The 21173-nt window shown below is 38.2% G+C and overlaps 1 protein-coding gene and 1 long non-coding RNA gene across 5 annotated transcripts in view; one reads left to right on the top strand and one right to left on the bottom strand.

The window, feature by feature from the left end:
• CDKAL1 (CDK5 regulatory subunit associated protein 1 like 1) overlaps positions 1 to 21173 on the top strand; it is a 390780-nt gene that overhangs the window by 37851 nt on the left and 331756 nt on the right. The window lies entirely within an intron of this gene.
• Positions 779 to 18894, bottom strand: LOC110395157. The gene is made up of 2 exons (XR_002436197.1): positions 12510 to 18894; positions 779 to 12338 (listed from the first exon to the last, which is right to left on the bottom strand). It is a non-coding gene; the product is annotated as an uncharacterized LOC110395157 (long non-coding RNA).

Raw genomic sequence — 21173 nt, 5'->3', positions numbered from 1 at the left:
GCATATTGGTAATAGGAGTAAGGTCTGAGAGATTTGCACTATGTGAATCTTGTCTTCTTCGCTGCCGTTGGTGGACTATTTTGTTTTAGGTACGTATGATTTGACAGATAAATAAAGGCTGTTAAATGAATATACTTCACCATTTGAAGACAAAGGGAAGTAGTTTGCCATTTTGTAGAATGTTAAAGGTATATGTGCTGTTGTTGAGTTGGTGACACATAGAACAACTGCAGGTTTGTTAACTCTGTGGAGACAGCTTGTGTTAGAGTAAGTGTTGTAGGTAATGGCGCTTATGATGGTACAGGGCCTGATGTGTGTTCTAAGGAACCTGGAGTGCTGTCAGCCTCACCAGTTCCCACACCAGTGCAGTTCTGCTAGTACATGGGCTCTTTACTTAAAGTGCGAACTATATAATGCCCTGGCATTGGTTACTATTTCAGAATGTGGTAGTCTTTAAAATGTGGCGTAACTAATTTGTTTACATATTGAATGATTCAGGATTTTAACAGTAGTGACAGCATTGTGGTCTAGACGCTTCATTTCATGCCATATGTCCCACTTGTAATTTAATTCTGAAATGCGCTTGCATAATGATTCAGAAGAGCTTAAGTATTTCACTGCATATCACCTAGCTCTTTTGACTAGATTATTCAGCACCTTGTTTTAAAGACAGATGACGTGCCAAGTGTCTTCTGAAATTTAACTTTATAACTTCAGATTAGGAAGTAGTACTCAGGTATTAACTGACTGAACGGTGTGATGCATGACTTGAACCTCCAGCTTACGGTGCCACAGTGTCACAGCTGCATGTTTAACAGCCATCAGATGCATCCAGTCTTAACCAAGCATGACACCTCTAGCCTCATCTGAGCTAGTAAGTAAATATACAAAATGCTGTATGTGTTTTTAGAAATGGAATTAGACACTTTAAACCTACAGGCCGTTCCTGGGTGGGCAGAGGTTGTGACAACTGTAAGTAAATGTGGTCTTCTTTTCTTTATCTCCCATAATGTGAACTAAAAGATAAGGGGAAAAAATAAATCAGTAATCTAATAGTGGAGTTTTGTTCGATCATGAAGCTGTTCATTTTATATAACGAAGCTTGCAGAGACCTATTTAAGCTTTTTTTTGAGAGATAATATAGACACACAAATATTTTGTATGCCTTATATTTCTAACTTTTGTAGACGTCTGCCTCAGGTTTTTCCTCCTGTGTAACATCAGCTTGGACTTAAACAAACAAAAAGAACCCCACACTACCTCCGCAAAAGAACAACAACATCCAACTAAATAGAAAACCCACCTAAATCTACCATTAGTTCCCTCTGCACTTGTAGGTGTGTTTGGGATTTGAGATCAGCAGTTTTTCCAGGAGCTGAGCACTGCTTCAGATAGGAGACTCCAGTTTTGGAGCGTGCATATGTCTTTATGTATAATGTATAACAAGTGTCTTCTTGAAATTGCACTATTTTTTTTATCATTCATGCACCGAACTTCAGATTATGCCACAGGATTTGCTTCTTTCCAGTTAATGCCTTAGGCAGCTTAGTGGGGAGTCTCTTTAGCAATGCTGTGCAAAGGATTAAATGTGTTTTTTTTTTTTTTTTTTAACAAATGTATAATAAATTAGCTTCCTTATTTGGAAAACATAATCACTTAAATAACAAAGCAGCTTGGGCTTGGGAGAAACTTGCTTGTTCTGGAGAGTTCATTTTTAGTGCATGTTGTCTGAACTTATGTCTTTGAATAGCTAGATAATGAATGCCTCTAAAATCAGATCACAGTTATGAAAAATTAAGTCTTGTATTTCCTTGTTCTGAAAGCACGTGCTGTTTGAGGTGTCTGAATTTTGAATACATTTTCTAAGGGTTAATCAAATAAAGCTTAATAAACTATTGAAAATTTTCTAATTTATTAACAATCAAAATAACAATTTCTCTTTTTTTTTTTTTTTTGTGGTCTTGAGCTACCAAAGTTATTTGTGCCTGAAGAAATTCTGCCTATCTGGTGAATTTTTGAATTAAGTGTTTAGTATTTTTTAGAGATCTGCACATCCTGTTCTCTTTCACGGCTGCATGTCTTTCCTCTGTTTATGTCAGATAAAAGGACTAAGGTTCTCATTGCTAAACAGCTAATATCCTCTAATTTTGAATGTTAGCTGTTTACATTACAAATTTTACTGGGAGATGCTGTCTGTTAAGACTTTGGCACAAAACATTTTTATTGCTGTATTAAATCACTTGAATTCTAAAATAATGCATTTTGTGTTCATTTAAGAAAAACAAAAAACACCACAAAGCTTTCATCCATCCTTAGTGGGTGATCTTTGCAGTTTTTCACCAAGTTCTCTGTGAGTTCTTCAGAATTGGAGGTTATATTTAGGATAGTTTGCAGGAGAAATTCTAACTGTGGGAGTGGTTTACTTGATGTATTTTCTTTGGGATTAATAAACCCTGAGGTAACAGGGTAAAATATGTATTTTCTTCATAGTTATGGCATCCAAATACAAAGTAGTAATAGCAGGAGAGTTGCTGGCCTCCCTGCTTGCCATCTGTGGTAGCCAGCTGCTGGATTGCATTGCTTTGTGTTGTAGGAAAGACGTGCCTGGGATATGTTTTGATATGAAAAACTGGCATTTGGAAGGCTGATCTCTAGTAACGTGCAGCACGCTCTGGCCTATCTCTGTGGGGCAGGTGTCTCCTAGTTGAAGGCAGTGAATGTGAGGAATTTAAATATGTGATTGTTTATATTGACCTTCGGGGAAGGGTTAGGCTGCCCTGGGGGGGGACACTGTGGGAAAATAGCACTTTCCATCTATGTCTACTTAGTTCTAGTGTTAAGAAGTAAATGGCTACGCTTGTGTGCCTGTAATGGCTTGTGCTTGTTTCATCCAAAGCAGCATTAACATCACTGTGATGTTTGGTTGTTCCCGAGCAATGGGGAGCGCACCTGGGGCCGGGCGCTCGGTGAGGCAGGGCCACTGCCATGATGGTGCGGCAGCTGGGGCGGGGTGGAGCCAGGAAAGTGCCTGAATTAGGCCGGGGGTTATTCTGTAGCCCACGACACGAGGTGGAGGGCTGTAACGCTGTGGGCGGTTGGCTGGGGGCAGCTGCTGCTCCGGGGCTGCGGTGGTGAGACCTCGCAATGCTGGTGGCCACTGGGCATTGATATTGTTGCTGTGCGTCGGGTGGCAAGTAATGGCATTGCGGCTATGTATCTTGTTATCGTTGCCCTTCTGTTCCCATTTTCCTCTTCTTAGTAAATAGTTTTTATCTCAGTCCATGAGTTCTGTTTTGTTTCCAGTTCTCTCCCTCATACCATCTGTGGGAAGGGGTTAGTGAGAGAGCAGCTGCATGGCGCTGGGGTAATCCACAACAGGCCTTCTCCAAGTGCAAACTTGAGTGATATGCAGGGACCAAAGCTTGGATTCTCACTTGTTTGGTCAAGGCTGTTCAGTGGGATGGCCTTCAGGATTGCCTAGTTGATTTGCCACTTGGCCTAACAGAGCTGTTCTGCTCCTGCTCTTCCTGCTGTGTCTGCGTGTGGCTGGGATAAGAGCTCCGGAGTAGTCCTCTGGCCATGGTTGCTTAGATGTTGTGGTCTTCCTGCTGCTGAGGGGTAAGGGAAGGAAAATCGCATGTGGTCCATTAGCTTTTTGTGTGAGGACAGAGAACTCCAGCTGAGGTGTGGTAATGAGCAGTTGGAGGCAGTAATATCTCAGTTTACTCTAGCTATGTTATCAAGAGAGTGAAGTTCTAGGTTTTTTTTTTTTTTTTAACGCATCAAAGAGTTACTGCTGATGGATTGTTTCCTGAGTGTGTGCAGACAGATATAGCATAGGCAGCACCTCAGGGCTTTCTTCAAAGTAGGTCTTGGGATTGTTTGCAAAAGCGTAGAGGAAGAAGGAGCATGCTAAAGAGGGGAGAGTTCACTGTGCACAGGTTTTGTTTTTTTGTGTGAGTGTGTTTCTTGTTAGAAAGGTGGTGAAGAAGTTTTTTTTTCCTAATACTGTTACAAAAGTTACAGTAGGATTGTAAGAGCTAAAATGCTAGTTCTTGCTTTTCAGAAAACAAAGAAAAAAATCCATTTATCAGTGTGTAGATTTGTCTTATCATTTGTATTTCCAAGTTGACTGTAATTGGTTATTCTGTGTTTCAGCTTAGTGCACATGGTTTACTCTTAGAGATGATTCTCCTGTATGGCACTATTATGGTTCTGTGAGTGCTCTCTTTTTTATTTTAACAGTCCCTGTTATTGAAGAGCTGGTATGAGCAGTGTTTATCAGAGTTCTGGTCACATATGGTTAATTAGGGGGGCTGTGGAAAAAGAAGTGGTTTGATATAGAGAATAACCAATGAGAATGCTCAAAAATAAGGATTTATTCTCATATTACAATGGAAATGTTGGCAGAAATGTGAATGTTACACAACTGTATATTATTAGGGCTGTTGTATGCACTAAGACAAAGCTAGTGTGTAATATACAGTTTTTATATGCTCTGTAAAATAAGGTCAAGAAACTTATTGCTGCAAGTATCCTGGTAACTAAAGATTCAGGAATAAATTCTGTGTTGAGAGAGAGGATGAGGCAAGATGCAACCTGCTGGTCTGGAAGCAGCTTGGTTTGTAACCTTCTTGTGCTACTTTGCCATACTAGTAGACAAAAATACTAGCTGTGAGCAGCATGTCAGCGATAAAGAAATTACTGAGTAGAAGAGCTTTACCAACTACTACTGTTTTAGGTTTTTTTCTTTAGCATCAGCTAATTATCCAAGGAATATGTGGGAGCTGCACAGATAAGATAATCTTGTAGTTTTTATAGCTTTGTTGAAGAGGAAAGAAGTACTGTATCAAATCAGTAGATTTTTAACGAGCAGAAATGATATTAGGTAACAAAATACTTTGCTGTGGAAATTGGTAAGAAAATTTTATTATTTTCTCCATGGAGAGTACTTGTTGGACAACTTCAGAATAATTTTTGTAACTTCCATAAATGTAGCACATGACTGTTGAGAAGACATTAAAGCTCTTCATGTTTAATGTGTGCAAGCTGTACACAAACATCTGTTTTGTACCATGTTGGTTTTTTCCTTCATTCACTTCTGGACTAAAAAGAAAACCTGTTTTGGCTTTTGTATTCCTAAAACGTGCAACTGTGTGAAATATAGTAACTTGTATTGCAGTTGTTCTGATTGCGGAGCCTGCTAGAGAGTGACACGCAGGACTCTTTCATTGTGGTTTCTTTTGTACCCATACCTATACATGTTTGAATTAAAATGCTATTAAGGGAAATTTGAGGTAGTGAATCTGCTGAATGAAGTCTGGTATTGATGTGATTTCAAACTGATGCATAGTCTAGTTTAGAAAATTGGACTATTCGATTGAGCTCAAAAAAGCCTAACATGATGTATTCCATGTTAGAAGCCTGATTAAGTTGTGCTTCTCCACTACAGTAAAAAACAAAGTGAATAGCTTCAGGTAATTGTGCTTAAACTTGATCGGTGTGTCTTACTTTTAGACTCAAGATGGTATTCCAAGCTGTTACAAAGTGTCAGAGGCATCCTGAAGATAGCATTACATGTTTGCAAGTGTTGAAGTGGTAACATTTTGTGGCTAATATTGTTGAAAGACTAATTGTTAATCAAGATTTTGCTGAATTTTATGCCACCACAGGAGTAACGTGTGACATTGTACTATTTTGACCAAAGCAATTGTTCACAATTACAGTTGCTTAAAGGAAAATGGATTTCATTCTTAGCCTTTTTTCTTCTGAAGCTGAAATGTTCGGTTGCATCAAGTGTTGCAACTTCGTCGGCAGAAAAATGGAGGCTTTGGCTGAAGGAAAATGTGCTGCCTTCTTCAAAGTTGTAAGTTTTTGATGTGTTCTAGGCCATTTTTCAGCTTCATCAAACATCTAGAGCCAAATTAATATAAGATTAAGATTGGACAGGGAGATAACCTGAACTATCAATGTGGCTAGGATTTATGTTAAAAGCAAACAAACAAACAAAAAAAACCCCACAAAACTTTTGAAAAGGAAATAGTAAGAAACATTTCCACTGATATTTAGTTGAGGATCTCTTTAACATCTTATATTGATAGTAACACAGAAGAGGATAAATACTCTGTTTAGAAACTGGTATAAAGTGTTGCTTTTAACACTGTAAAGATATCTTTCACTTTGTGAAATTTCATTGCAATTTTAAATGTTTTCAGCAGCTGTATTTTTTTTCAAATGGAAGATAGCTTTTCTGTTGATCTTCAGTATTCATTGTCATGGTTGAAATATGTTAGCACTGCATTTGTAAATGAAACAAGTTGAAAATTATGTATCTGTATTTTTGAAGCAAATGGAATCTAAACTCATATTGTATGAGTTACAGTCTCAATTGAAATGAATTTGATTTGCTTATCCTGCCATCTGATTGAGTGAGTGGTTCTTGTACTCAAAGATCTGCTGGAAATACTGTAGTTTAATGGCTTACTGTTGGAAGCTAAGCTACAGCAATGTGCCTGCACATTTGCCTGCAGCAAATGCATTTAAAAAACTACCTTGAACTGTAATGGTATGCCATCTAGGAAATGTGACCGTTCTGACTGTTGATAAATGGTTTTATTGCAGTTACCTACTTTTGTATAGGAGCTGCTCTTTGGATATGTCTTTGAAGGTGGGATGGCACTTTTAGTCAATCAGTAATTATGAGAGGGGTATAGTAGGTTTGAAAATTTTCAAATGCAAGGTTGAGATTGCTTTTTGATGTTAACTTGCAATAGGTGTTGGATTTACTCCAGTTCCCTATGAAGAAATATATGGGATTATAGTTTCTACTTGTCAGGTTACCAGCCTGAAGGAAAAGGCATCTATTCATACAGTGGAAACTATTCTCTTTACTTTACTCTCCCACAAATGTACCTCATCTAGTGGGTAAAAATTACTGCTCATATTTATGGATTTCAGTCTCCTGGTTATTCATAACTAGACTAATTTCTTGGAGTTTCAAGGGTCTTAGGTAATACAGGCAGTTTTACACAATAGTGATAAAGCCTCCTTATTGAGGCTTTACGATACCTTCATGTGAAGTGAAAAGATGAAGAGAGCAGAAATCTGTTGGTGGATTTGCTGAATCCTTTGTCCTCTAAGCAGGAGTATAAACTTAATCTCGCAGCATCACCTGCTTCATTTGGCTAAGAAGGGCAGCTGCAGGATGGCAGTTCTCAGGAGTGTTTTACGATTGCAAGACATACCATTCTTCTTGATAACTTTATTGACATCAATGGATTTTAGTTCTTTTTTATTTGTTGGAGGAAAGCCCTCTTTCAGCTAGACTAGGCTTGCTTAGTGCGCTAGGATTTCTGTGAGAAAGCTATTGGCCCCTCACTAAGTGAAGTAGTGGTGGGTGACAGAGATGTAGGTAGGTGACTTCTGATGATGTGACTGGCAGGCAGAACAAAGATGTTCTCTAGGATTTTTTTTTTCCTTTTTGCATTTGTTGTCTTTCCTCAAATCAGGAAAGTATTCAGATTAGGGTGGAGTGTAGGTCACACTAAGGGTACACTGGAAATTTTCTTTGTTCTAGATAGAGCTATTAGGCTTTGTTATTGAGACATACCTGACTTTGATGTGAATGGTTTGGAGGTTAGTAGAGTCAGTCTCTGGGCCTGCTGGCTGTCAAAAATGAAGAATAAAAGAAGTTCCCTATTTCAGTAACTGCTGTGCTATTTGGTGTCACAGTAAGTCTCTTAATTTGAGGCTTGCGGTGTTCTAGGAATAGATATATTTTTTTCCTGTAGTATCTTGTACTGTTGCTTCTTATTGCTTTGTGTACTCAAGTTGCATTAGTTACAAAGACATCAGGAGTGTGCTGAAGAATGGTCTATTTATTAAAGTCTAACAAAGCTATCTCTTAATTTTCAGCATTTGTACATTCTCATGGAGAGGCTGTACTTTCTGATTGTTCACATTTGACCCAGCCCATGCAAAATTACATTTGTATGCAAACAGTCTGCGTTACATAAATGTGACCTCTTACTTCTGGTTGATCATTTTCAAAGCATTTTTTTATTATTTGCCTAATTGCTTGACTCACCTAGTATTTTAAATTGTTGGGAGTGCAGATGTTATAGATATGAAAAATATGACATGGTGCATAAAACAGAGAACTGTGGTATGACAGGCAGCATTCCCAGGTTGATATCTTTTGTAGATATTTGCATGCATTTTGCATATTGAATGTTCTCAGGTTAGTTTCTCATAGGTATTTACATTGCATTTGCATAATGGAGCATTCATGTGCTTATTAGCCCCCCACTATACTTACAGTTAAGAAATTTGCATATGGTGGGTTTGCCTTTCTGTTTAGTAAAATAAGCTTTGCACAGAGTTCAATGCATTAACTCTTTTTATGCATTGCTGGATAAAAGAGAATATCTAGTACTTTGCATTTTTAATTTTTTAAATAAATGCAAGGTTTTGGAGGTTAATGCTAGTCTTGCATGCTTCTGTCCGTAGGACCTTTAAATGATATATGCATGTGCTGGTGGCACATTTCCAACTGTTATATACCATTTATACACTACAAAGAACTTAGGTTTGAAGCTTGTTTTTCATAGTATATGTGCAAAAAGAGAAATAGGGGTTATTATTTTTTCCCCTTGTTTCTTTTACTCATTTGTTGCAGAAGCTTCTTAGATATTTTTGGTGCACTGATTTATTGCAGCTTTCCTGGCTGATAGCATGAGCTGTCGATTTCTTGTGTTCCTGACAGTAAATTGCCATTTGTCTTCAGTGTATTTCTTGGTATATTACTTTTGCTTTCCTTCTGGAGCACGATCAATATTCATTGTTCCTTGAAATTAGTCAAATCCTTGAAGAGTTGATCAAATCCTTTTACTTGCATTTTTTTCAAAGACTAGAGGAGAATAATTGTACTCTGAGCCTGACTGTCAGTTGCCACTAAGAAAATTTACTGTGAGGTGCTCTGTAGTTCCACAGGATGCCTAGAAACATCTAATCTCCACAAGTAAAAAGTAATACAAATGTATGTGACTAGCGTTTTGTGTTGGGATTACTTGCAGTAAATTTTAAGTTGCTATGACTTTTACTCTGGTAATCCAAGTACCTCTGCTAAGCGATGCTAACTCATTTACCTGATAGTGTATTCATATATGAGCATTGTGTTTTTTTTCCTTTTTAATGATTTTCCTAAGTCCTAGTGCTGTTACCTTCATGTTCAGATCTTCTGGCACTGGAAGAACATTTCCACTGCTTTGGCTGCTTTTGTTTTGCCATGATCAGATTGCAAGCATGATATGCAAAGATAAAATTGCTTGTAATTTCTGGAACTAAGAATTACAGTACCTCCCCCGGCTGATTATTTATGAAATAAAATGAACTAGTTTTATGCTACTACAAAGTAACATTGTGTTTTCAACACTGCATGCTAGTTTTCCTCATCTGTAAAATGGATGAAAAAGAAACTTATCTAAGGTGGAACTGTGTAGCGGCCTCAAAAGTCTAGGCCATATGATTTGCATTCAGAGATGTTTGGATATGGATAGAAGCAGACCCGTGCCAAGGAAAACAAACAGAACAACAAAAAAACCAACTCTGCAGGTCTCCCTGCTTTGTCCTTGAAGTTTCAAGACAGTTTAAGCAAGCTGTATCGCTTGATGTTATACGTTAGTCACTGAATGACACATTATTGGCCACAGTCTGAGCTGACTGTGCTTCACTGGCAGGCCTCAGCCACTGCATGTATGCTGTTCTACTGCCTGGATCAGTTCAACACTGAAACTCTCAGGTGGACTTTCTAATCCCAGATCAGTTCAATTAACTGGCTGACAGTATAGCCACAGCTGTATAATTTCAGTAAGAGCATCATGCAAGAAAGAAAGGAAAGGGACCAAAGCTTGGGCTCCTACTAACAGGAAGAAATTATTGTCTTGCTATGCCATAAAGCTGTTACCTGTGTTGTCTGTGACTTGTATGCCACCCTTGGCCTTTTGCTCTGCTACTATGATGGGACTGAAGAATATATATATATATAACATATATATATAAAAGAGTATATATAATTAAATTGCTGTTTTTTCAAAGTGATGTAGTGCTATTGGTGATGGTTTTATACTTCTTTAGCTTAACACAGTGAACTAGACAGAATAGTAAGCAGTGTTCATAAGCCTGAACTTTACTTATGGTTTGTATACGTTAGAGTAATGAGAGCGCTCTGCTACCTGTCTCAGCAGTGCTCCAGTCTTTGTTGCTGCACTATGAATGTACTGCTCTGACTGACACATCTTCTCACCCCCTTGGTTGTTATCTGAGCAGTGTTAGCCCCCACAAGCTGTAAGGTCAGTGCCTGCTCGCTCCAGGTGCTACGTAAGAACAGCACAAGGATGCCAAGGGGATTGCAGATGAAGTGTCTGCATGCTGTTGCCCAGCAGGGTGGGTTGAAACTAGATGATCTTTGAGGTCCTTTTCAACCCAGGCCATTCTATGATTCTATGAATGTAGGATCTGTTCAGGTTTGTGATGAGCTCTGTTCATGCTTATGGTTAAAGCAATTTTCTGTAAATCTTTGGAGTATGTTTATAATCAAGTAGAAAATAGTTTTGTAAAACGCTGAAAAAAACCCTTAAGCGGTTATGTTCTACAGAGGAAAGTAAGCATTTGAGCAAAATTTTACAATTTGCCTTTTCCTTTCAAGTCTCTGATCAGTAATTTTTATTAGGTTCTGCCATTACTGCAGACTTCTACATTTTGATAATATTCTGTACTTACATTTCAATTACATCTTAAAGACTTTTTTTCACATCAAACTGAATTGAAATGTGCATTTTTCCAGTCTCTGTGCTACTTTGGAGTAGTTTGTGCTAGAGTGGTGCTTTCCAGTCAGTGACAGTGTTGGACTCTTATGTTTATGAGTTTTTTTCTGACACTTTCTGCTTTTCCCTTAGCCCCTTAGATATACGTGCTGTTGTGGAATGCAGTTGTGTTTGAGTAAAATGGCACTGTTACTAATAGGATGCAAATGGAAGTGTGCTCATCTTTTTCCTTAAAAATCTTAATCAGCAGGGAGGCTATTAACTACTTACCAATGGGGGGTTGTTTTTTAAATTTTATTTTGATGCACTGTTATTGTGCGAAGGCTATCCTGGGATCTTTGCTAAGTCTTTAAAACAGGAATGCACTATTGTTACACAGTTGCTATGGGAAAGAGGAGTATTTTAATGAAGAATACTTACCTAGCAAAACACAACTTGAGTTTCAGTATTCCGTGTCATGTTTAGTCTAAACCTAAGAGTTTAGCTTTTTGCTGCTTGCTTTAGGGTTGATATGTATTTATGTGGTGCAATCTCAGTATATGAAATTTATAAATCCTTTCAGTTAAACCGATGGATATATTTCCTGCGTGTTGTCCAATGTCTCATTTGTTACAGAAAGAAAGGCAAATATGGTTTTAGGATTTGAGAACCTAGGTATGTTGTCAGAAGCAATATACAGTTGAATTGTAAAGTGTTAGACAGCTTTAAGTTCTTGACTTCTGTGACATACCATGTAATCTATTATAACCTAATGTAATGTCAGATATTTGGAGAGCGGGGGACTGATTATCTGGAATGGATACAAACATGTTCTTGGAATTTGTGAGCTGATTCATGAGTCACCCAAACTGCCTACGCATAGATCAACAACCTTCTAGCAACTTTATTCAGTCATTTGAAATTAATATTAACATGTAAAGGAATAAAGTACTAATGTTGTATCTGTTAGGACAATTCCCATCTTTCAAGTAATAGTAACTAAACTTTTGTTTGAATCTAATAATATTTTGTATTTTTCCAAAGGCCGATATGTTTAAGAGTGCATTTGGAAATACAGCCTGTAACAGCCTTTATAATCTGTACAACATTTATAGGTAGGGCTAATGCTGTTTTATTAGATGATGAAGTATAATTGAGGTAGATGAATGCACTGACTTCAGCTCTAAAATAAAGACAGCTGTCTTCAAAGGAAAATACAAATTGAGAAACTATAGCTTAGTTCTATTAAATATGCATCCATCAACCACCTCTGAGGAGAAGAGAGAGCTGGTATTCAAGGTGTGTACGGTGATACAGATGAAAAATGATTCTTTTTGGGGAAGGAAAGAAATTGTACTTGGTTTCTCATAGGTGATGTGAAGTATGGAGTGAAAGGTGTGGTGACACAGTGGCTTACTTACCTGTGCTGTGACATGGCCTTGCAGAGATCTTTGTACGTTAGCAAGCTGGGCATTAGCTAAATGCAAGAAATTTAACAAGAGCAAGTGCTGGAATTTGCACCTTGGAAGGGGCAACCTGTGATAAAAAAAAAAAATACAGATCAGGGGATGAGAGGCTAGAGAGCAGCCCTGCAGAAAGGTATCTGGGGGGTTCTAGTTGGTGGTAAGTTGCATCTGAGTCAGCAGTGTGGCATGGTAGCCAACTGGGCTGATTTTTAAAGACAGATGTAAAGAAAGCATTGAGAACCTCTGCCTTTTCCTTATCCTCAGTGGTCACGTTCCCCACTGCATCCATTAAAGGCCTCCTCTTACTGTTAATATACCTGTAAAAAAAAAAAAAAGTTTTCTGTTGAGGAATGGCCAAATTGAGTTCAGGCTGGGCTTTTGCCCCTCTAGTTTTTTCCCCTGCATATCCGAACAATTTCTTTGTACTCTCCCTGAGTTGCCTGTCCCTCCTTCCACAGGAGGTAGTTTCTTTTTCTCCTGGAGCCTGAGGAAAGCTGGAGGAGCCCTGTTCAAAGCTGGTCTTTGTTCCCTCATCTTGCAGCACAGGGGGATAGCCTGCTCCCCAGCCTTTAAGACTTCCTCCTTGAGGAGCGACCAGCTCCTCAGTGTTCATTTACCTGTCAGAAAATAATACAAAGCAAACTGAAGAGAATACTTGGGTCAGTAATCCTCTCTGTTTTTGTAGTACGTGTATAAAAGTAACACAGGATTAAAGGGCTTTCTCTAGACTTTTTCTTTAAATGCAATTTCAATATCTTTGAGGAAATTTAAAGGAAGATATCACTGAGAAAATCTGCCTGCTCATAGTTAAGCTTCAGAGTCTTGTTTTAGTTATTTTTGTTTATATAGTTTCATTTTTTATATGTGGGCAACAACTGTCAAAGTTGTTCTGACTAGGATATTTTTTGCTAATAACATTTCCTTAATGTATTCCTGTGAAGGAAAATGATATTGTACTTATAGTTACGAAATAAACAGGGAAGCAGAAGCAGCAGGAGGACTGCGGTAGCGTATTTTCAGCATTATCATTAAAAGGAAGTAGTAATAATGTCACAGATTGTGACTTTTTAAAGGAACAGTATACTTTTTTTTTTCCAAAGGCAGTATTAAATATACAACAGCTTGAAAGAAATGTAATAAATTCTTTGTATTTGTGGTAATAGTATAGGTAAAATTTTCTGCTGTGGTCTAGCAGAGACCATTTATATGCATGTGTTGAAACATGAATCTTCCTGCAAAACTGAGAGCGTGATGTACGAAGTATCCGTGTTTTACTGATGTTTCAAGGCTTTTCAGTTTGCTAGCAAGCCTTCTTTTCAGATTTCTCTAACTACTCCTACATGACAGTGAAGGTGTGTTATGCTTTAACTTCCTTTAGTAAAAGTATTTCATTGTTTAAATTTTGCCACTTAGTTATCCAGTTAGCTAGTCATTAGCTGTTTCAAATGGATAGATCAGTAAGCATGCCTATTTATATATTCAAATGGCATAGTTTTTAATCATTCATTCTGAACAGACTTTATTTTGGTTAGTAATATTATGGTAATATTTGAATGTGTTCTAAGCAAGGTGTTAAACTGCCTCTTTCCTTTTGATCTCAAACTGGGACCCTGTGAAAGTTCAGAAGCTTTTGGTGTTGTCTTTGCTTGCCTTACATGTTTTTGATATAGTTCCTGTTCGTGCCTAGTTTGACTCTTTAAGTATGAAAGAAAGATCTGTATCTGCTTAGTGTATGCTATAACTTTTAGAGTAAAGTATTGTTAAAATTTCTTGACATTATGTCTTCCTGAAACAACAGAGCCCTTCAATACACTTCTTAAAACAGCTACATCTTTTCATAAGCCATTAAGCATTTGGAAGTAATGTTTAAAAATGCAGAAGAGGCACATCTGTAGTAATTGCTCTATGGGACTGCAACAAATATTGTACATCACTAAATGAGGGAAAAAGTAAATTAACCATTTACTTCATGATATATAGTAAAGCTCTACCTTTAATATGCTTTTTAAATGGAGGAAAAATAAGGTATACTTAAAAAAAAAAAAAGTGGAGAACATAAAGTTGAAGTTACAACAAATAAATTATTAGACAGTGTAACGACAGAAGGACCAGCATGAAGGAAGATGTTAGAAAGGAAGGCAAAGGATTGCTCACCCATCTCCAAGGATCTAGGTTCACAGAGGTGGGATCTCTACCCTTCCTCAGGTGGCAGTGAGCTCTTAAATGAAGCCTGTGCTTCCAGGGCTGACCGGGTCGTGTCTCCACGTGCTCAACCAGGGGTTCAGGCTGTGACTCAGCAGTTCCCATACAGACAGTGTTCAAAATCTTAATTAATGAAAACTTCTTTTGAAAGTAAGTATAATCATAGATCTCAAGTTGCTCAGCGAAAATTGAGATGCAAAAGCATACTTCATTCAGTCTTGTGAGTCTTAAGTCTAATAGGAACTGCAAATACTTGATTTAAGGTTTTTAGACTGTAGAAAAAAACTCTTATGTCTATCTGTTGTAGAATGTTCTTGTTTCTATTTCAAAACATGGGGTAACTTATGAATAATTTATGCGCTTTGAGGCAGGCAGGACATTTTTGGTAATGATGCCTGTTATCTTCAGTGTTTGCTTTTGTCCAAGGATTTAGTTGTACTTGATGGGTATAAGTAATCACATTTGTTGGGCATTTTGGACCGTGTGGAATGTAAAATCAAATACAGAGATCTAGTAATTACTTTGCTGCTATTTTACCTGTTTTAATTTCAAAGTTGATTCAGAATGTGACACAAGATGTTTCTTGGCATGAAAAATGAAAATGCAATTCATTTTAAACGAAAGTATAGTATTTCACTAAAATGAACGTTTGTAGCCCTGTACTAACTTGAAAGTGGATTTGCTGTACATCATTTCCTGATTGTAAGAAAGGTTTTAAAAAAAAAATTCTGCTTGGTTTGGATCTACTTGAGCCAAAATCTCTACTTTTATTTCTTTTTCCTGCAAATGAAAGCAGGAGTTTAAGACAGCACCGTTGTTTACAAAATAACAAATTATGTGGGACTTGTAGCTTCTGCATGAGCTTATGAGTTGTTCTCATGTATCTGGGTAGGGCTCCCAAGACTCTCTTTAGCTGGCCCTGCTGCAGAGATGGTGCCAGGTGGTGCAGGCCTTCTGGATTTGGGGCCAGCCAGTGGCTTCACTTGTTCACTGGTGATGTAGATGGTGTGCCAGCAGGCTGGAGAGTCAGAAGACCTGAGCCTGCCACGTTTGGGGTAGTTGCAGAACTGCAGCATTTTTGGGCTGACAGTAGGGCTACCAACAAACATCTGAGTGTTGGATGCAGAGCTTGCACTAGAAGTTCTCAGTCTGACAGCACTCTGAGAGCTGAAAGTGGGTTTTCGTGGTGACATGCTGGGGGTGAGGGCACGGTTGAGTTTCTTCTGGGCTGTAGACACTGAAAGCAGCTGGACTTCAAGTGGTGCACCTGATAATGGAACTTTTGACATGCTTATTAAGGAAACCTCGGCAGTGAAAGAAATAAGTGCCTTAGTAATTTACAGCCAGTAGTGGTTTCAGCAAAATATATCTGTTTAAGGTCACTTCCAACAGTTGAAATGCCAAATGATTAACACAAAATACTTGGATGTTTTATCAAGGCCCAGTGATCATTAATAGTCACTAAAAGTCTGTACAAATGCAATGCTGTGGTATCTTTTTTTTGTATATAACATTAACATGAGTTGGAATACAGATTGATATTAAAAATACTGTTTTTTTTAAATCCACGATTGATGTAATCTAAGGATTTTCAGTTTTTTTTTTTGTGTGTGGTGAAAGATCTGTTGACTTTGCAATAAACTTTGACAGATTACATCAGGACATAATACTTTCTGAAAACCAACACAGTGCTGGTTGAAATTGTCCTGGGGTGGTAGGACTTTGTTAGTGATTTTTATTTTCTGAATTTTCTTCTGAATCTGCTTATTGCTATACTGCTTTTGTTCCCCTTTTCATCACAGCTTCCTCTTCTGTACCCCTATTTATATGCATGTATACTTTATCTCTCTCTTATGGTATCAGTTTTAACTGTGGAATTCAGTGCTTGTACTATTTATTTGGTTTGTGAAATACATTATCAAAACTGATTATAAATATTTATCAGTGAAAGACTCTTCACTGTATTTGAAGGTACTTCTGTGCTGTTCTGAATGAATTGTTTGTATGCTGTATACCTTTGAGATCCTTAGCCAGGAGCATTATCTTAACTCTGTCTATTTTAATGTATTGGTTCCCAGATTGCTTGCTGTCAAACTAAATGCTGTGGTACTCCTAGAGGTTTTTCACATTACAGAATTTTTAGGAATCTGAGATAAAATAGAAGATGTTGTGAGGTTTCGCATGCCTGACACTTGGAAGAAATGTATTTTTAAATTCTGTTTACATAAAAAATTTACTTTTTTATTCTCAACATTTCCCTTGGGGAAAAAAATACAACACAGTGCCATAGCCTTTTATTTTTTCATAATTTGAACAGTAGTTGCTAGATTTTAGGCTTGTTTGTAGTTTTATAGCAGTCGCTTATTTTCCATAAGAGAGTTAAATATGAGTTGAATGCAAAGGGTTAAACCTTTTTCTGTGTCAGTTAGCCTTTGTGCTTTATAGAGGTTCAATTTGTGGATGAACCTAAAATGATAACTTGTAGGAGAACCAGGTGCTTCCATGTTGTTAAGTATAGGAGCTGTATTTGAATTTAGAAGGATCACATCTTAGCTGTGTTGATGACCCTAAGGCTGTGTTGGTACCTGTGTTTATGTATCCTACTGAACACATCCTGACATCATGTCACTTCCAGATTTCTTTCTCCAGTCCTGGAGAGATCTGTTATTGCACCTGTGGGATGTATGGCTTTCTTTGGGTTGTTTTAAGGCCAGTGAAAAGAGAATACATAAGTAACTCTATGAATTGAAAGTAGGTAGTCTGGCCTTTCTTTCCATGTAGTCATGGACCTCTCAGAGTCTATTGCCTCTGTGCTGCTTACCTTTATACTTAGCAATGTTTTATTCTTAATTGGGAAGAAATGTTGAAAGAATGAGGGTGGGTAACAGAAACAGCTTCTATCTTCTTCTACTGGAAGCAGTTGTCATCCTGTAGAAAAGGCTGGTAATGACCAAAAGCATTTTTATTCTTGTTTATGAGAATTATAAAAAGTGGTGTCTTTTTAAAAAAAAAAAATTATTTGATGTTTACCACGTGGGTTTCAGACAAATATTTTCAGTGATGAATATTTGCCTGGATAATGTGCCAGATCTGCTAGGGTGTGTGTGTGACTTGCAGGGAAACTTGTAAAATTTGTGTTTGAAAGCAAAAGAAAAGGTAAATTACAGAATAGTGTTAAATGAAAACAGCTGTAAAGACAGTAAGTTCTAAGTTATAAATATATGAAGTGTGATAGTGATCCTGGGAAATACTAGAATATACTTAAGCTATCAAAATTGGAAAATAAAATTCTATAGAAAATAGAATATAAAAAAACTTGAGTAGTTACAGGCTTACGGAAGTCTTAAAATTAGGAAAGTGAAGTGTTCTAGCTACTAAAGATGAAAGGTGAAGATGACTTCTGGAAATTTTCTGGCTACTCAGAAAATGCAATATGAATTTATTTGCAATTGTAACAGAACAGAGAACAGTGAGTCAACCCAAATCAATTTGAGCTACATAATGAAATGGAAGCTTTCTGTTGCTATTCCTGAGCCTGCATTCAAGGGTAAGAAAGACTGAGGTAAACCCTGCCAAAAGAAAGACACTGTGTGAAGCCTGGCAAGGGGAGAAGATGACCCAAAACATTTTGACTTATATCACTGGCCTGTTGGACACTTGCACTGGATCTCCTGCCTTTTCCTTAAAGGAAATGGAGAGCAGCTAGACAGCGCTGTGCACTCTGAAGGTGCAGCATAATGTTGGAAAGTCACTTCTTGTGACTTTGCATAAAGACAGTGCCTGAAATCTTGAGCTGTTGTTTCCAAATAAGATGAAAGTGGATCCTCACACATATGTTCTCTTGTTTGTCTGATGATCTCTATTTTTGGGAGCTGCGGATCCATCAAATAATACATGCTTGGTGCCTCAAACTAGTATTCAACTGGTTTGTGCTTGATGAAATTGGACCACTTTGGAGCCACAAAACCACAATCAATTCTCTGTGCATAACTGGCATGCTCAAACAACTGGCAACTGTGAACGCTGCTGAAAGCTTCAAAATAGGCTTGTCATATTGTATGCAGCCCTACTAGTACTACAGAATGTCTTCTCCTTGGCTTTTTTTCTGTGTGTGCAAGTGATGGAGGAACCTAACAAAGCTGGTTTTCTCACAAGACTTGCAATCAAAAATGAGGAAGAGACAGGGCAGAGAAATCCTGAGTGTGAGGCTTTGGTGGATATTTTTGTAGTAGTATAGAAGTGTTTGACCTCTTAGGGAACTGCTTTGAGCAAAAAGTGTTTTGTTTTTCTTCTGTCCTCACATGTTTGTTTGGTTGGACACTGTTGGACGCTTCAATTGCAGAGGCAAGAGAAATGTTGGAGAAACTGAGTGAATGGGTAGGGAGGATGCAGATGGACTCCTAAGTACCATAACAACTGCACAGGTTGGTATGTCTGTTCAGAGTGAGTAATGCATAGAGAAAGTGCAGGAGGGGCACATGGGACTCGAATGCAGGTTTTCACATCTTGTCTGTGTGGCCTTTGTTTTTCTTTCCCAGTCCATCTTTGCTCATCTCCCATGAGTAACTTCCTTCCCATCTTGGACAAAGAGCAGATATGTGGAACTGTTTTATCGTAGAGGTTTTATAGGCTGCCTGTAGTGAAAAGGTTGTGGGATTTTGTGAAGAGGCTTGCGCTGCTAATTCCTGCCCTGTATCTGTCTGTTGTATATGAACAGTAAACTTTAATTTCCTGTGTGTTCAGTCTGGAGCTTTCACAAGCACTAAATTCTGTTGATAATCTGGACTGGAGATGGTGAGTGGGAATTAACCACACACAGCAAAGGCTTATCTGGCTGCTGGGTATGGTACCTTAAGCCCATATCTCCAGCTTTTCAGAAAACTGATAAATAACGAATAGACGAGGTGTGAAGGTAGTTTTGAGAAGGTCAATAAATACCTGGAAGCTACAATTTAATGAGTGTTTGAACGTATCTGGCTCAAATACCTTATATATTTTAACTCTTTTAAAGGCGATAGATGGAAATAGAATCCATATTCCCTGTGGTATTAGGTATCAGGAGAAATAAGCAGAAGTAAGACACTTGAAATCAATATATTGCTTCTAGGTACAACTTAATGCAGATAGAATTTAGAGAAAAAAGATTGTGAAACAGATATGGGAATAAAATTTAGCTTTAATTTGCAGACCACAGCAAAACTGTAATCTTGGTTGTTGTGAAATTGAAAATAAACTTGTGGAGATTAGGAAGAAGTGAGGAAGTTCAAGCTAATTTGTACGGAATAGTTGTACTGAAAAAGTATGAAATCTGTGGAGTAAAGTTGTGTCATTTCAAATATAATATAAACTAGATCTTAGGTAATAAAATGTACATAAAATTACACATTTGTGGTCTAATTTATCTGGAGAGCAAATAATCTAATATGAGAATTTTGCTGAACTTGACAACCTTATGCTTCACTGCTTTGGACTTTGTTCTGTTTTAAATGCTTATTGCTTGTGTGGGCTTAGAATAGGCTTCACCGAGTAGATAATTACAGAACCATGGGATGGTTTAGGTGGGCAGGGCCCTCTATGTCCATCTGGTCCTAGTCCTATTCAAGTAGGGACACCCACACAGCAGGGTGCCCAGGCCCATTTCCCTGTGGCTTTTGGAGATCACAAACAAGGAGACTCCACAGTCTGTCCGAGCAACCTGTGCCAGTGCTCTGTCACCTGCGCAGCACAGAAGTGTTTCCTGGTGCTCAGAGGGAACCTCCTCTATTCCAGTTTGTTCCCATTGCCTCTTGTCCTGGCACTGGGCACCTCTGAAATGAGTGATTTATCGTGGAATTGCAGAATGATATGTGTTGAAAGGAACCTTCAAGTTTCAACTGTTCTGCTGTGGATAGGGTTGCCATCTACTAGGTCAGGCTGTCTAGGCATCCATCCAACCTTGCCTTGAATGCCCCCAGGGGTGGGGAATCCACAGCTTCTTTGGGCAATCTGTTTCAGTTCCACACCACTGAAAACAAAAAATTCTTCCTAAATCCGATAGAAATCTCCCCTCTTTTAGCCAAACCTTTCTGTGATTCCATGGTTCTGAAGTGCTGTCGGTGTATTTGATAAAGACCTTTGGTTTCTATCTGCTGTGCCTAAGCCAGCAGGTTGCAGTGCACCTTGATGCGTGATAAGATAGCCCTCAAATTCTTTTTCTTCTGGGTGGATCAGACAGAATGAGGGAGAGCCATTAACATGTAATTAACTCTGTGGATAGCAGCTTTGTTTATGTGAGGCTTGTCATGGCATTACTCCATCCAAGGGAGAATAAAATGACATTAACATTTTTATGGGATCATATTCATTTTTGTTCATCTGTGGCTTTACTGTCAGTGTAAGAAATTAGCTGCTTTTCCTTCAGTGTAGTGCAGTTTTTTTGTACCTTAAAATTCAAGTATGTCATATTTTGAAATACTTCAGAGCAGTATATGCTCTTCAATGTCTTTATCAATGACACGGACAATGGAATCGAGTGCACCCTCAGCAAGTCTGCAGATGACACCAAGCTGAGCGGTGGAGTCGATACATTGGAGGGATGGGAAGCCATCCAGAGGGACCTGGACAGGCTGGAGAAGTGGGCCTACGTGAACCTCATGAGGTTCAACACGGCCAAATGTAAGGTGCTGCACTTGGGCCGGGGCAATCCCAGGTATTTATACAGTCT

Source organism: Numida meleagris, chromosome 2, assembly GCF_002078875.1.
Source record: "Numida meleagris isolate 19003 breed g44 Domestic line chromosome 2, NumMel1.0, whole genome shotgun sequence".
Lineage (NCBI taxonomy): Eukaryota > Metazoa > Chordata > Aves > Galliformes > Numididae > Numida > Numida meleagris.
Note: the sequence above shows the minus strand (reverse complement) of the source record. Positions and strands in the feature narration are given on the sequence as shown.